The 14,107-nt window shown below is 43.8% G+C and overlaps 1 non-coding gene across 1 annotated transcript; it reads left to right on the top strand.

The window, feature by feature from the left end:
- The first annotated feature begins 4,163 nt into the window (after positions 1-4,163).
- Positions 4,164-4,237, top strand: TRNAT-AGU (transfer RNA threonine (anticodon AGU)). Its single transcript has one exon. It is a non-coding gene; the product is annotated as a tRNA-Thr (tRNA).
- The last annotated feature ends 9,870 nt before the right edge of the window (positions 4,238-14,107 follow it).

Here is a 14,107-nt window from a genome sequence, read left to right on the forward strand (position 1 = left end):
GGTGACGTCACATCCTTGACGTCGCCCTAATTGAGTAAATTAAGTATTTTAGTCCTTGGTAATTTTGATTGCGTGCCTGTCGCAGTATCTGTCACTTGCGGAATCCCCATATCATCCTCACGGTAGACAAGCGAAATTATGAAAAGCGTTTTACGACTCTGGGAGGGGGGAGGGAGTACTTGCTTTTTCTTTTCAATGAGGAGGAGTCGCACACCTCTTAAGCGTTGCTAGGCAACGCTCGTTAAGCACCTCGTTGGCACTGCGCGTGACGTCGTTCGGTTTCGCGTATGCGCAGAATATGGCTTTTGCGGCATACGGCCCACGCGATGCCTAGCTCCGACCCTCGTAGTGAACCTTTTCGCTTCAAAAAAAAAAAAGGGGGGGGGGGGGCACACAACTATGACTGAACTAACAAATGAGCTTCGTTGGAAGAAATCCTTCCTCTAGTAAGTCAAGCAGAGTATGCGCAGCAAAGCCATCGTGACCATCCGACAATTATCAATGGCAGGTATTAAACCAATGGGAACTGATATAGTGAGCCTACTTCTTTCTCCAGCTGCTAAACCTATGTTGTGTTAATGCAGTCAAGCCCGTGAAGTTTGACAAAGTTTGGCTCAAGAACATCACGCTTCTCTTTGTTTCTACACTTGCCATGAAAGCTCACATTGTCGAATAGATATTCGTCGTTGTGTGATTTTTTAACATTTCGTCCTTCGGCTTTTTTTCATTGCTTGTTTCTTTTTCTACGCAAATATGCACAATCTTGTCCAAGTTTACACTATCCTGAGAGAGAGAGAGAGAGAGAGTTATGGTTGACAAGGGTTGTTGTTGTTGTGGCTGTAGGAAGAAGGAAAAGAAAATGTAGGGGCCTGCTACTGGCTCTGTAACTGGGCCACCTCCGTTGCCTCGTGCGGACAGAAGAGAGAAAATAGAGAAGAAAGAAAAATAAGAGGGACAGAAAGACGTGCGCCGCAACAACAGTCGTCGTCCACCACCGAAGCGATGGCGGGTTCAATGACGGACTACAACAGATTAAAATTCGGTGGAAGGCTAGCCCCCACCGCAAGCGGCGGAGACCTACCTGTCCCAGCCCCATCAGGGGAGTATACCTTGACAAGGGTGGAGATGATCGCTAGGGACGGCGGTGGGAGCACGATCGAAACGGCGTGTAGTCACCTACTTGACATCACAGAACTGCAGAGGTTATACGTATCCAGGGTGGTACAGTGGCGACGGTCTGGTGTTTTACCATGTCAGCGGCCGTTCCATCTAACGCTGTACCGATGATGACTGCCTAATAAAAGTGCTGCGTTGACGTGATGTGACATGTATTCTGAGAATCAGAGAAGTGTGCAAAGAAGGCGATTGAAGGGAAGACCGCGAAACAAGGCTCCGTACAAGCTGAAACAGGGCTGCGAGATACCCCAACCAGTTCTGTGAAAGCTGTAACACGGCTGCAACTGAGCGCCTCTCGGCAGCTAATTAACGCTAATAAGCCTTCGTTGATTAACGCACAAAGATGGTAAGGCCAGCTCTAACTTTTACATAGGTTCATCGAACTTGGTAACATTAAAGCTCTTAATGCTTGCTAGAATTGTGTGGTATATTTAGTTGATTTCTCAAGGAACGGGGAGCCAAAGTGTACGTCGTGCGCTACAGTTCAGTTCAGGCGTTCAGTCGTGTCCGACTCTTCGTGACCCTATGGACCATGTCACGCCACGCTTTCCGGTCTCTCACTATCTTCTTAACATCACATAGCTTCATCTGCAATGCCTCGAGAATGCCATCTAACCATCGCGTTCGCTGCCTACCCCTTCTCCGGCGACCCTCAACCTTTCCCAACATCAAATCTTATGACACGGGTTTCTTGCGATGCTGGCTGCGATGCTCGATCAAGCAAACATTGGCAGCCTACCCATTATTTGCGATGTTTTGCGCATTGAGCCTGATCGAACATTATGCTCTGAGGTTCATAATAAATTCTTTGGTTTAATTAAGTTTCATTTATGTTGTTCAACCTCTCGGGTACCTCCATCTCGGGTACCTACATCGTCCAACGTCGTTGGTTTTATTAAGTTTCATTTATGTCGTTCAGCCTCTCGGGTACCTCCATCTCGGGTACCTACATCGTCCAACGTCTCCAACGTCTCGGGTACCTCCATCGTATATTACGCAGGGCACCAAAGAACATCAAACTATTCACGTATAAAACACTTATCGTCCAAATTCTTGATTATGGCTGTATTGTATGAAATCCTCATACGAAATCCGATAATAGAAAGTTACAATCAGTTGAAAGGCAATCAGTACCTTCATCTTTCACAACTATGGCCATGATTTTTCTCCTTTTCCTTAAGTAGATTTAGGTCTCACAGCAATCATCTTGACGACGATTAGAATTTTTGTAGTTTTTGCATACACTGGTTAAATTATCTGTGTTTTTTCTCACGTAATAACTATTTGAACTTCGCCAACTATTAGAACTTCGCCACTTCGTCACTAGAAGGTTTCCATAGCCTGAGCATTACCTTGTTCTCTTTCCTCAATGAGACTTTCAAGCATAGTTGGCATTGAACTCCGCAATCTTCTGCCTGGAAACGTCCGATCGCGACCCATGGAAAGGTTTTTGAGGGTCATAGCTTCTTAGGGCCATTTTGCTTTTTTATGTTTGTATCCTCTTGATAAACTCTCCTTCTTTGCCCACTGCTGCAAGAGCCTTGTCGAGGCAGCAGCATTTGTAAATAGATAAATAAAAGAGCGGATTCGGCTATGAGACATGCCGTAATGGTGGGCTCCCGAAATTTTTACCACCTGGGTTTCCTCTGTGTTTCGCCTCCATCAAAAAGTGGCCGCCGTGACCAGCCTTTATTCTAGCAACCTTGGGCTGAGCAGTCGAGTGCCATAACAGCTGCACCAACATAGCCGGGTATAAAATAAGAACTACACGGCGGAGATGGGGCACTTGACTCAACGCGAGCTGTTAGTATAGATACGGCTTATGCCTATAATAAGCTGTAGTAAAAAGGAACTGAAGTTCTTTCTTCAACGGTGATAGAACTCACTAAATAGAATAAATTCGCAAGTCTTCAATGTTGCGGAAAATAAAAAAAAAAGGAACACTGTAGGTGCTAGGCAACGATCCCAGTACCTCCTGCATGCTAAGCGAGCGCTCCACCATCTGAGCTACACCTTTTTTTTTCTTTATTGCCGGTCATCACCAACACAAAACAAAACTAACAAAAACGCACTACAAACAGAATGCTCACAGCAGAGCGTTTGACAAAGGCAACTCGTATGAGCCTGCCGGCTTCTGTATTAAGTGTCATGCTTGTGGTATCTGAGCTGCACCCCGAGACGGGTGTGTTAACAATAATCGCATCAAGCCAAGAGCGAGGAAGAACATATCTAGGTCAAACGGCGGCAATCGAAGAAACGTGTAGAAACCGGTTGCCACCAGAATCCTTTGTCGCGTTCCAGCACAAATCCATCGGCATTTATTTTCTCCTCGGTAAATGCGGCTAGACTGACAATAAAACTCGAGTCCATGGTATGAAACAGGACAGTTATGCATATGTTTTCGTTCAGGTGCCAGACCCGGTCTTAGTGATGCGGCGAAGTCCAGCTCGCAAGAATACTTTAGACCATGGGGCATTCATACTTCGCATAGGACATGCGTGTTTATGCATTTGAGCTGCTTCACTTTGCGGTATCCGTAGACAGAAAGAAATGGTGCAGTTGTAATTGTGGAGCCATCGATAGACTTCGTCATTGTGAAACAACGGCATGTGAGGTAGGACTAAAGCAAGGGATTACAGACACGTGAGACTGCACTTAGGGTGCATTAGGCTTCAAGAAATCGTTTCAAGGTGCGTTCCCTTACCGTTACCTTTTGAAGCGCCATATGTTTTGGCCAATGACTCAAAAAGATTGCCAGATAACAGGATTCATGTAATAATAATGTAAAAAGATCTTGAAAGTGCTCTCTTTCCAACCAAAGCATGATATTTCTCGCGTCACCCCTCAGTGCTCACCTTACGTTCAAAATGTGGCATCAGAGGGACCTAAGAGTGTGGTAAAACTGCGTTTTCTTGCTACTTTTTTAAGTGCCACAACGGTCATTGAGGTGCTGGCGGAAATTGATAATTTCATTCGTGCTCTCTGTCGGCGCCGTGGCTTAGTTGGTTAAAGCGCCTGTCTAGTAAACAGGAGATCGTGAGTTCGAATCTCACCGGTGCCTTTTAATTTTGTTTTCTAGCTCACCGTTCGTTAACTACATCTCCTTGACTCCTCGTAGAAACGAGTACAAATCAACGTGAGTGTTGAGCTGCGTGCTTCCTGGCTGCTTCATGGCCCACACTTTCTTGTATTCAATTTTTCCAGAACGTGGGAGTCCTATTCTTTTGCTCTTATTCACAATCATATAATCTTTTCTTTCTTTTCAGCTTACGCCTAACAGCATTCCCTCTTAGGTCAAAAATGTATGTGAACAACATTTTATTCGGAGTTATATTGCAACATACAATGAAGAGTGGTGACTCTATCGACAGTGCTAACTAGATTGTCCCTTTATAGAAAATGAGAGCTTGAAGCGCCTTTTATTAACGCTATAGTATTAAATGGCACGTTCCACAGAAAATCCATGCAATCTCGCTGTTGCGGGCAACAAATAACAGGAAGAGCGCTGGCGGGTCGTAGCTGGCAGCTTACATGACCGAGCGCCCAAACTTTGGTCATTTGTGCGATTAAACGAGATCAAATTTCAGAACGTTGGCAGGCGTTGCCAACGAGAACTTGTGGGAAGGTGTAATAATAAAAAATTCAGGGGGCACTTTGGGTCACTAGAGTACTTCAAGGTGGAAGCCTCCCCCGCCGCGCTGCTTAGGCATCGACTGAGAGACCGTTTGTGATTGACTAGAATTTTAAACGCCGCTAATGCCTGCTGTGTGCGCCTATTTTTATATCTGCTGTGGGTTGCGACGTTCGGGGAAGCTCCAAATGAAATTAAAATAGTTTAAGGCGCAAAAAACAGACAAACACAAAGGTAAGTGACGGGACGAAGCGCCATCCCGTCACTTACCATTGTGTTTGTCTGTTTTTTGCGCCTTAAACTATTTTAATTATGAACCAAAACCAACTAGCCCAGCAGCAAGTGCTTTTAAACTCCAAATGAAAGGCGCCGCACGGACGCCTGGATCGAACGCCCGGCTGGGTCAGCTTCGAATATGCGTGAATCTACTGGTGACATCAACACCAGCCATGACCGAATGTGACGTCATTATCACTTTCTGTTATTAGACATGGCGGGATGTGACGTCCTGATGACGTCACGGCCGATGGTGTCACCATGTGACGGCTATGGACGTCTCGAAACGTGTAACCATTACTATTGGTTAGTGATAGTTAACCTTGACTTCCACTTTTTGTGTACTAGTTAATGTCTGGTTAGTGTGTGCGTGTCTTCTAGTGGTGTTAACACCATTAAAAAGTAAGTGATAGTGACAGTTGCGATGACCTCCAAATGCATGGGTTCCTATGGCATCTGCTTAACTATTTTATTATTGGTCATAAATTATTATGAAATAATCTTGAAAATGCCAAATTATGTTCCAATATCATCCGTTGCTATTGATTAAGTATCGATTCAATGATAATTGGCATATGCCCATATAAGGCATGCACCCGAAACGCGCACACTTTTGCTAACGACAGTATGAGACATTACAGGTTTTCGCCTTAATAAACCCCCAAGTGCTCTTGAATGCCGAGTCAGACACGAACTCCTACGCCACGTAAGTTATCCTACTCTATCGAGTCTTACCTCGAAAGGCGGAGCTTACGTGTTCCTCATAATTATTTAGCTCGGAAGCGAATAAAAAACATCACTTTATCGTTATTCTCTTCAAACGAAGGTTCTGCAGAGTGCATGCCGCTAAACATTTCTCCCCCACTTCAATTTCAATTCAGTCAGGTTTTTTGATAAATCAGAACACTTGTTGGCATAGAGTTATGTAGATGTCACTGAGAAGTATACCTGAAACAGGCTCAACACGACTTCATTGTTCTTTTTCCGAAAAGAAGGCAGAGTGCCTTTCACAAAATATTGCCGCGAACTGATCTTCCTTTTTATTCCTTATATAAGGCAGTAACTTATATTCTAACTTAAGTTTCGATTGTCTTGACTATTTCTCATTTAAGAAATTTATTTCAATCGATGAGCGAAGTATCAATACTAATGAAAACAGACGGAACGAACAAGAAACACAAGTGCATTCGGTGGATTTAAGAGCTGGACGAAACTTTATAGGTGCGACAATAGATTCCTTACGTTTCAAATACTGAGGAATTATTTGAAATTCACAAAATAAAGTGCTTCATGCATCTGCTACGGATCTTGCTAACGGACCGTAAAGTTAAACCGTGCATAAAGGAGGAGCTTCCAAACAGTCTAAAATAGGTTTTAGGAAGAGCAAAGCAGCCAAACCGCTTCAACTAGCTTTTCATCATCATCATCAGCCTGACTATACCCACTGCAGGGCGAAGGCCTCTCCCATATTTCTCCACTTAACCCGGTTCCGTGCTAGCTGCATCCACTTGACCCCTGCGAACTTCTTAATCTCATCCGCCCACCGAACTTTCTGCCGCCCCCTACTACGCTTTCCTTCCCTTGGAATCCAGTTTGTTACCCTAAGCGACGATCGGTTATCCTCTCTTCGCACTATATGTCCTGCCCATGTCCATTTCTTCTTCTTAATTTCCACTAGAATGTCGGTAACGTGAGTTATTTCTCTGACCCACTCTGCACGCTTCCTATCTCAATCTTACACCTACCATTTTCCGTTCCATAGCCCTCTTTTAGTGTAACATTAATTCAGATCAAGTCAAATCTTTTCGCTCAGCCGTTTCGATACTAATCCTTCTCGTGATAGAGTGGCTTTCAGTTAACTATCCCCAAGCTGCACTGAATCCACCACCTCCCCTCCAAAACTATGTTGAAGATTGATGCATCCTTTACAAAGTGATCACCCTAAGAACTTCGTTACGTATACCCTGCGTCCATCTTTATGGCATGATGCTGCCCATATCGAAGTTGTAAGGCTCCTTCTAATGCCGAGTTCCTCTCTATGGCGGAAGCGTTTTGCTTTTATCCTGTGAATGCCATAACACGATCCAATATTGGCACCTGTCCAGCTAGGTGATGCTCACGGGAGAGCCGAAGTGTAGCTGCAATCGTGGCCTCAGATAATTGTCATTTGTGCAGTCTAGATGGCGTTGCCTCCTCCGCACCCTTCATCGAGAAATTATAAAAAACTTCTAGGTGGCATTTAACATCCCTTAACCGCGATAGGACGAAATGCTTAGGGGATAGTTCTAGCGTGCTATTTATTCGACATAACTGTTTAGGCGCATTTTGAGACCATTTATTTACTAACCTTGACATTTTCAGATAGGAAGAGGCCTTGGCGTCCGAAAGTGTCGTGTCCAAAGGTCACAGATAACCCATCAATCTATATCATGATCCATCCAACGTCATCGACAAGATCCCTTCCCCTCCCAGGTTGGGGGACAGGTTTTTTATTCGGAGCGAAGGTTCTACTCGGACAAGGGTCGCAATGCGCCATGAAAACGGTCACGGGGCGCTACCTCCTCCTCGGACAAGGAGCTCAGTTCGCGGCAGTCGCGCAGGTCTGGCGAGGCGCCCCTGAATCTGACATAGAGCAGAAAAATAGCTTCTTTGGTGCAGGGGTTTAGGTCAGTAGCTACACCAGGCAACGATAGCGTGCCCTCGTTGCGCCGCATGGTCTTCGGAACTACCGGCAGAAGCAATACAAGGCTGGGGTTGACTAGGCTTCATCCTCCCTGTCACCCCCTGTCATCGTTGCGTGTTCACTTCCTAAAACACCCATCACTTTCTCTCTCTCCCTCTCTCTCTTATACCCTCCACCGTAGCGCAGTCGTGTCCCCTAAATTGCCATAGACAAGAAAGACTCGCTAGTTAAGCAGAATTACGATCAGTATCTCACGAGCCCTGCGTGGAGCAGTGGTTTGCAAGCTCGACTGCAGATCGGAGGCATAGTGGTTCGAGTCCTGGTGAAGAACAATATTTTGTTTAAGTGCCACTACTCAGGACACTTCCTGCACACAGAATCTGATCACGCCACTGTTCAGCCAAGACTTTGTTCTTAAATGTCTGTGTGAAACAGCTTGCGAAAGTTACCGTCGTTCCACGCACGCTGCATGCGGCCTCTTGAACAGTGTTTATCACAATAAAAAGAAAGTGCGAAAACGCACGACTGAGCGTTTGCATGTCTTTTATTGAAAAGCTGCACTTGAACTGAATCTTCGCTCTCAAAATGGAGCAACATTTTTGAAAACGCGACATAATACATAGATACATGCACCCATGCATGCATACGTAAGTACATACATACATACATACATACATACATACATACATACATACATACATACATACATACATACATACATACATACATACATACATACATACATACATACATACATACATACATACATACATACATACATACATACATACATACATACATACATACATACATACATACATACATACATACATACATACATACATACATACATACATACATACATACATACATACATACATACATACATACATACATACATACATACATACATACATACATACATACATACATACCCTCTTTGCCAAAAGTAACCAGGCTGCATGTTTTGCTTCTCGCTTGAATTCTAAATCCAACATGGCTTCCGAAAGGATCCCAACTTGTTAATAAGTGAGGGCAGGAACTCGTCTTTTCTTTTCACGTATTTACAGCTTCAGAAGTGGTACGAATTCTCTGCTTCCCGACCTAGAAGCGAAACTCGCCGCCTGGTTACTTTACATACCCGACGTCCATACATACATACACGACGTCCCTAATAGTCTGAGTTGCTTTTGAGCGTTGAATCCTAGACACTACACCAATAGCTTGTAGCCCAGACGATGACATTTTGTATCAAACTATTGTCAAAATTATCAAACTCTCACTTTATTTCTAGATGTTAAACAAACTGGAAAGTGCCAATTTTTTATGTTTCTATAATATTAATCTCCATGTCTTTTCGAGCTGAGCGAATTTTATTTGTATGAAATATTGGTTTCTCGTGAATGCGCTCTTCATTCACAGTAGTGAATACAGAGATATTGCAGTTTTTAGGCTTCATCTTTTTTTTTTATCGCTTAAAACGCAAGCACGAACAAAGTAGAACACCCAGTCACAGATTTCAAACAACATGCCACGAAATTTATCATCATATTAAGCCATATTTTGTTCTCACAGCGAATTTAAGCATCAAGTAAGCAACAAAATATCGTCGAAAATTTTGGTTTGATTACCACATGAGGCACAAATTCGAAAACCAATTACTTTTCAGAATAAGGTAGCGCCATCCATACCTAGAGCGCATGCCTTTTTTCTGATCAGTATACTTGACAAAGCCGAGGCATGAAGTCCAGGAAGCTGTAAATATCCTTCTGGTATCATTCGTCACTCTTACAGCTGTTGGTCAACATTCTATGCTGTGCTTGCTTCTTGTCCCGCGTACGACCACTAAGGCTACGCAAAAAGTATGTTTAATTCGAATACGTTCAGCAGACTGGTTAAGCCACATCATAAGATCAACTCTCCTCTTCTTCTAGATTCTTCAGGTCACCGTTATGTTTACATAACGGTGTTTACATCCATATCCCACATCCTTGCATATTGTACATGAAATCATTACTTCCTGTTAATTTTTCTGACAAACCAATCCCGTGCCGTGCCGATTACACCTGTATGATTAAACACAGAACGTTTATTCGAGGTCACCCCTTCTCCTGTGACCCTCAACCTTTCCCAACATCAAATCTTTCTCCAGCGACTCCTCTCTTCTCATGAAATGGCCAAAGTAGCTGAGCTTTACCTGTAGAATTTGACCCTCCAATGAGCAGTCAGGGTTTATAGTCGACACTATCGACTGATTTGATCTTCTGGCCGTCCAAGGAACTCTCAAGCGTCTCCGCCAGCACTACAATTCAAACGCGTCAATTCTTCGGCGGTCAGTCTTTTTCACAGTCCAACTCTCGCATCCATACATCACAACTAGAAAGACCATACCACGAGTTATACGGATCTTGGTTGGCAGACTAATGTCTCTGCTCTTTACTAGGTGGTCAAGGCTAACCATTGCTCTCTTTACTAGAAGCAGGTGTCTCCTAATTTCATGGCTGCGGTCTCCTTCCGGGGTAATCTTGTAGCCCAAGAAGAGAACATCTGTCACAGCTTCCACTTCTTGTCCCTTAATGCTCCAGGACTTGATAGGGCAAGACGCCATGATCTTTGCCTTTTTATTGTTCAGTTTAAGCCCAAACTTCTCACTCTCGTCTTGTACGCGCATCAGAAGTCTCTTCAGTTCCACTTCACTTTCTGCCATTAAAGTGGTATCATCCGCATATCTAAGGTTGTTGATACATTTCCCAGCAATCTTCTCTCCAGCTGAAGACTCGTCCACACCGGCCTTCCTCATGATGCACTCAGCATATAGGTTAAATAGGCAGGGCGACAGTATGCAGCCTTGTCTCACTCACTCCTTTCTCAATCGGAAACCAAACAATAAGACCATGCCCAGTTTGGCTGTGGCCTCTTGCCCTTCATACAGGTTCCTAAGCAGACAGATAAGGTGAATTGGAACTCCCATCTCTTGGAGAGCTTGCCACAATCTGCTGTGATCTACGCAGTCAAACGCTTTCGCATAATCAATAAAGCAGAAGTAGATGGGTTTCTGGAACTCTCGCTTTTTCCATGATCCAGCGAAGGTTGGCAATTTGGTCTCTAGTTCCTCTGCCCTTACGAAACCCAGCTTGCACGTCCGGAAGCTCCCGATCCACATACTGCTGCAGCCTACCTTGGAGGATTTTCAACATCACCTTGCTAGCATGCGAAATAAGCGCGATCGTGCGGTAGTTATACACCTTTTTCTTTTCTTTTATACACCTTTTTATAGACTCTATGGCACATCTGCGAATTCCGCCTACCACTTCCTTTACCAAATGCGGATTGTATTCGTCCCGACCTCTTCTCTTGGTCAGGAAATAAGAGAGTTCTACTGAGAGTACTAAGAGAAATAACACAACGAACCCGCAGGGTCATATTTCCAAACTCGCGCCAAACTGCTCTCCAGTTTGTTTGTTTCTTTAGAAAATCACTTTGCCAAGCAGTTAGCACCCCAAAGGCCGTTATTAGAGCACCCACAATCAGTTATCACAAATATTTCAAGCGTCAAGGGGTTTCACCTGCATTTCTGTTTGCTCACGAAAGAAGCTCAGAAGGGCCATTTCCAAACAATTGACCGAATGTCGTCATGTCGTTGTTTACCAGATGTCAAAGAAAAGACGTGATCTTGAAGCATCGAGCACGGGTAACTCATGGACTCATATAAGTTGCCTTAAATAACACAATTACTGCAATAAATGCGACGTACACTTTCAGGATTTCCTTGGCAAACGCGTGGACATTGTACTTGATCCTGTGTAAAACGGCTTCCTGCTGCTGGAACCCATTTTTTCGTACCCAGAATATTCTTCAGCGTCCTTGTACTTCACTGTTCCCCCAAAAGGCACAGCCCGATTGACATTCCTCGAATTTAAACGTTCTCTTTTTTTGGTTCGTGGCGCTTTTTATGTCTACGGCATTCTTGGTTTAGATGTTTTCGGTCGTCTATTGCTTCTGCGTTCTGTCCTATAGGATAGAGCCTTTTCACCGCCCTACCCAGTTTTTCTTTCTTTCTGCCACACTTGTGGGTAGGTGTCCTTCGATTTCAAGTCGATATGCCATGGCGTTACGAAATCTTACCACTTCGACCTGAGCGACCTGCATGCTCTATGGTTTGGTATTTACGTACACGCAAGCCTCACAGTCATCCGAAGTGGGATAAGTGCCACTAGAGTAATCAGGTTTTTCAATAATTTGCAGCCTTTCTTCTCGAGAGTAGACCTGTGTGTCTGCTTCAACTTTGATTTGGTGTATTTGCTCGATAACGCAGAAAACTAAAATAATTTTCCCCTGAATATAATCTTTAGAGCTGCCAGGTGGCGTCGAGGAAGAAACTGTCCGCTATTCAGTCACCTCAGGCTGCGGCCAATAAACGCAGCGAGGGGTGATGTCGCTTTTTCAGTTTGCACTGATGAAGAGGAGTCAAACAGCTTTGCGTCGGGGTCTCGCTCCCGAGGGTAGCCTCTCCTTCATGTTCCAGATATCAGCCGTGCTCAATAATCAGCCAAGATATGTAGATACTGCAAGACTGAGGTTATATACCCTCACATGCCCAATCTGTGTGATGAATTGGGTGATCGCGTATTAGGCGTATCAGCCAGATGTGGTGAGTTTATTTAATAAGGATGATTATTACGGAATTTGGATAAATAGGGCAATCTTCATTTAGCACCTGAGAATGTTTTTCTTTTTAAGAATGGTATTTCTAAATATAGCAATGTGGTGAAAATTGCAGCTTTCGGGGAAGTGTGACCTATTTGCTAAATTCATGAAGCGCTCTGCTGACTTGCGCTCTAAAAACATTCCATAGGAAAGTTACAAATTTTCGTTCCCAAGGCTTCACCCTTAGTCAGCAGGAATTATTGCAAATACGATGTATAAAATAATCCGTCCTACAAGCTAGACGTTCATCTTTTTGTATGCATCTTATTTTGCAGGGCTAATCAAAACAAAATTGGAAAATATTCGGACTGCTGCATGAATCTCAATTTTTTTTTTTTTGGCGAACGCCATTTTTGGCAATTTTTTTTTTGTTCAGCTTAGCAAGAGAGGTATGAAGGTATGTTCACACAATCTGCGTTTTTCGCTGGTCGATAGAGCCCATCTGGAGTGGCCCGTTGTGAACTGGAGTGGTATGCATGCTATGATATGTCATGTGATGTCACATTACACGTATGATAGGGCATGGTACGATAAACTTAAGGGTCGCGAAATATCCATAGGAGCAGAGACAGTAGTATTGCTGCATGCATTGCTGCTTAGTTATGGATGTTATTAGTTGCTGTTGAGCAGTATTCGATTAGTAATTTTAATTTGCAGCGTTTTGTAGCTGGGCTAAATCGCAATGGTCCTAATTAGTAGACTAAGCATTTGTTCTACTTAGGTATTTGCGTAATAATGCTATTAGCGGCCATGATTTTGATGGTGTTGTAATATCATGTGTGCTCTCTGCTCTACGTACAGTAGAAGGCGATAGCATATAACATCTAGAGTATAAACCTGAACGAAAGTTCACCTGTTGCCTTCAATTAGCGAGCCCTGGTCATGTCTCAATGCCCGAATGTTAAGTTGGTCTCGGCGCCTTCTTGTCTTTTAGGCAAAGTAATTCTTTTCTTTCATGCGGTGTTTCTAGTGGTGTTTGGCTGAGGTTTACACCCCGCGCCCGCCATCACTGCCCTAAAAAACCGTCCGCTGTCACCTCGCTGTCATGCCAACTTCCTGATTGGTTGAGAGATTAGTGATGTCATAAGGTAACGTGTCCTGGCAGAATCATGATTAATGGGCAGCCATAAGTCCGCCCGACTACTGCGGAGCAACAGCGTTAACAGAAGGTACTTCATGCTCTCATTTTTAATAAAGGGACCCTCTAGTAAGCATTGTCGCTAGTGCCAGCACTCTTGTTTGCAGGTATGCATGTTCCAATACAACACTCAAGACATAAGTTTTCATGTGCAGCTTAGATTTAAGAGGCATGCTGTTTACCGTAAGCAAAAAAAAGAAAAGTTGAGTCAGAAGATTATGAGTAGGAATACAATAATAGCTCTGCCACGTTCCTCTTTTTTTTTTTGCAAACATTTATTGCATGAAATAGTGGCTCAGGAGGCCGCATGGGACTTGTGACACGACTCCAGTAGTGATTTGCTCTCGTTTCTACGAGCAGTCGAGGAGACGAATTCAGTTAACCAAGATGAAAAAAAAAAATAAAAGCGAAAAGGCACTGGCAATATTCGAACTCACGATCTCCTGTTTACCAGACAGGCGCTTTATCGAACTAAGCCATGGCTTATTTTGTTTTT

This window comes from Amblyomma maculatum, chromosome 8 (genome assembly GCF_055883805.1).
Source record: "Amblyomma maculatum isolate TAMU_Amacu chromosome 8, ASM5588380v1, whole genome shotgun sequence".
Lineage (NCBI taxonomy): Eukaryota > Metazoa > Arthropoda > Arachnida > Ixodida > Ixodidae > Amblyomma > Amblyomma maculatum.